We start from the raw sequence: 3,971 nt of genomic DNA on the forward strand, positions 1-3,971 counted from the left end.
GAGGGAGAAGCAGGCTCCCTGCTGAGCAGGGAGCCCAACTCCCGGGCTTGATCACAGGACCCTGAGATCATGACCTGAGCTGAAGGCAGACACTTAACTGACTGAGGCACCCAGGTGCCCCAGGGCCATAGTTTCCTTACTGATTTTCTGTCTGAATGATCTATCCATTGATCTAAGTGGGATGTTAAAGTCCCCTATCTTATTGTATTACTGTCAATTTCTCCCTTATGTCTGTTAATATTTGTTTCACATATTTAGGTGCTTCTGTGTCAGGTGCATCAATATTTACACTTGTTATATCTTCTTGTTGGATTGATCCCTTTATCATTATGTAATACCCTTCTTTGTCTCTTGTTACAGCCTTCTTATGAGGCTATTGTAAGGGACAGCTCATTTATTATCTGTGAAATAACTCGGTAAACTCTAAAGTACTCTTCCAAAAGTTAATTATATATCTCTGTGAATAAATGGAAATGGAAACTTTCTTAGTAAGGTCTTTACAATATCTAAAGAACTGCGTAATTGCTTTTGTTGATCAAAGCCGGTTGAAAAGCCTTAATCTATCATCATAACAGCTAGTCTGGCCACACTCCAATTCCAGACAAGGCCAAAGAGCTGCTCTTGCCATGCTGCTCCTGGAAAACTGAACAATGTCTGAAGTAAGTCACTTAACATGGCAGATTGGTTTCACCTTATATTCATGATTGGGACCTTCAAATGAACATTCACACTTCCCAATAATGAGCTGAAAATTTTTATTAAGCATACTTCTCTATTTTCCTAGATGACTATTTCCTATTATCCTCTCTCCAAGATTATTCATGGTTCCACCTCTGACCCTGATGAATAAGAACTGGACTTCCTGTCACAAACAGCCAGAAAACTGGACAGAATATGGAAAGCAGTTATTTTCAGATATTGGAAAACAAAGACTGTGACATCTGAGAGAAAAGAAACATATGAAGTTGATTGCCCCAACTTTCTGCCTGGAGGCAATTTCCAGATCACAAGAAAGTGAGTAAACTCTACAGAGTCTGGAAACCCAACTGGGTTGAATGGACAGAGATCAACATTCCCAGAAGCTGAGGCAACTGGAATCCTGCAAGCTTACTGAACTCACTTATCAGTTCTAGTATTTTTTTGGTGGAGTCTCTAGGGTTTTCTAGATATAGTATCATGTCATCTACAAACAGTGAAAGTTTTACTCCTTCCTTACTAATTTGGATATATATTTCTTTTTCTTGTCTGATTGCTGTGGCTAGATCTTCCAGTGTTATTTTGGACAAAAGTGATGAGAGTGAACATCCTTGTCTTGTTCCTGATCTTAGGGGAAAACTCATTTTTCCCCCATTGAGTATGATGTAAGTGATGGGTTTTTAAGTCCACAACATTCTTGAAAGTAATCCTTTAACTTTGAGATAAAAAACATTTAATAAAATGAAGCTCACTTCCTCTAGTATGACTTCCATCACAAATGGTCAGCTCTATTTATTTAAGTTAAGTTAAATCCACTACTGAATGTAGGTTTGTGCTCTGGTGTTCTGACACTTAAAGTCCTTTCTTTTAAAACAAAACTGATAACAGTTCTCATACTGAATTTTTTCAAGGTAACTTTATTCAATTCCTACCCTTTTTTTTTCTTTTTTTTATTTATTTTTTTATTTATTTATTTATTTTTTTTTTATTAATAATGATTTTTTATTATATTATGTTAGTCACCATACAGTACATCCCCGGTTTTCGATGTAAGGCTCGATGATTCATTAGTTGTGTATAACACCCAGTGCACCATGCAATACGTGCCCTCCTTACTACCCATCACCGGTCTATCCCATTCCCCCACCCCCCTCCCCTCTGTAGCCCTCAGTTTGTTTCTCATAGTCCATAGTCTCTCATGTTTCATTCCCCCTTCTGATTACCCCCCCTTTCTTTATCCCTTTCTTCCCCTACTGATCATTCTAGTTCTTATGTTCCATAGATGAGAGAAATCATATGATAGTTGTCTTTCTCTGCTTGACTTATTTCACTAAGCATTATCTCCTCCAGTGCCGTCCATGTTGTAGCAAATGTTGAGAACTCATTCTTTCTGATTGCTGAGTAATATTCCATTGTATATATGGACCACAACTTCTTAATCCAGTCATCTGTTGCAGGGCATCTCGGCTCCTTCCACGATTTAGCTATTGTGGACATTGCTGCTATGAACATTGGGGTGCATATGGCCCTTCTCTTCACTACGTCTGTATCTTTGGGGTAAACACCCAGTAGTGCAATGGCTGGATCATAGGGTAGCTCAATTTTTAACTTTTTAAGGGACCTCCACACTGTTTTCCAGAGTGGCTGTACCAACTTGCATTCCCACCAACAATGTAGGAGGGATCCCCTTTCTCCACATCCTCTCCAACAATTGTTGTTTCTTGCCTTGTCTATTTTTGCCATTCTAACTGGCGTAAGGTGGTATCTCAGTGTGGTTTTGATTTGAATTTCCTTGATGGCTAATGATTTTGAACATTTTTTCATGTGTCTGTTAGCCATTTGTATGTCTTCATTGGAAAAGTGTCTGTTCATATCTTCTGCCCATTTTTTGATTTGTTTATTTGTTTCTCGTGTATTGAGTTTGAGAAGTTCTTTGTAGATCTTGGATACCAGTCCTTTATCTGTAGTGTCATTTGCAAATATATTCTCCCATTCCGTGGGCTGCCTCTTAGTTTTTCTGACTGTTTCCTTGGATGTGCAGAAACTTTTAATCTTGATGAAGTCCCATAAATTCATTTTATCTTTTGTTTCTCTTGCCTTTGGAGAGGTGTCATGAAAAAGGTTGCTTTGGCCGATGTCGTAGAGGTTGCTGCCTATGTTCTCCTCTAAAATTTTGATGGATTCCTGTCTCACATCGAGGTCTTTCATCCATTTGGAGTTTATTTTTGTGTATGGTGTGAGATAGTGGTCAAGTTTCATTCTTTTGCATGTAGCTGTCCAATTTTCCCAGCACCATTTATTGAAGAGACTGTCTTTTTCCCACCGGATGTTTTTTCCTGCTTTATCAAATATTAGTTGCCCAAAGAGCTGAGGGTCCATTTCTGGGCTCTCTATTCTGTTCCATTGGTCTATGTGTCTGTTTTTGTGCCAGTACCATGCTGTCTTTGTGATCACAGCTTTGTAGTACAGCTCGAAATCCGGCATTGTGATGCCCCCAGCTTTGTTTTTCCTTTTCAACAGTTCCTTGGAGATTCGGGGTCTTTTCTGGTTCCATACAAATTTAAGGACTATTTGTTCCAGTTCTTTGAAAAACGTTCTCGGTATTTTGATCGGGATAGCATTGAAAGTGTAGATTGCTCTGGGTAGCATGGACATTTTAACTATGTTAATTCTTCCGATCCATGAGCATGGAATATCTTTCCATCTTTTTGTGTCTTCCTCAATGTCTTTTAAGAGTGATTTATAGTTTCTAGAATAAAGGTCCTTTACGTCTCTGGTTAAGTTAATTCCAAGGTAACGTATGGTTTTTGGTGCTATTGTAAATGGGATGGATTCCCTGATTTCTCTTTCTTCGTTCTCATTATTCGTGTACAGAAATGCAACTGATTTCTGAGCATTGATTTTGTATCCCGCCACGTTACTGAATTGCTCTATAACTTCTAATAGTTTGGGAGTGGCTTCTTTTGGGTTTTCCATATAGAGTATCATGTCGTCTGCGAAGAGAGACATTTTGACTTCTTCTTTGCCGATTTGAATACCTTTGATCCCTTTTTGTTGTCTGATTGCTGTTGCAAGGACTTCTAGTACTATGTTGAATAATAGTGGCGAGAGTGGGCATCCTTGTCGAGTTCCTGATCTTAAGGGAAAGGCTTCCAGCTTTTCCCCATTGAGAATAATATTTGCAGTAGGCTTTTCATAGATGGCTTTTATGAGATTGAGAAATGTACCTTCTATTCCTACACTCTGAAGGGTTTTAATCAGGAAAGGATGCTGTA

Source organism: Ursus americanus, chromosome 11 (genome assembly GCF_024610735.1).
Source record: "Ursus americanus isolate L20-20 chromosome 11, mUrsAme1.1.p, whole genome shotgun sequence".
Lineage (NCBI taxonomy): Eukaryota > Metazoa > Chordata > Mammalia > Carnivora > Ursidae > Ursus > Ursus americanus.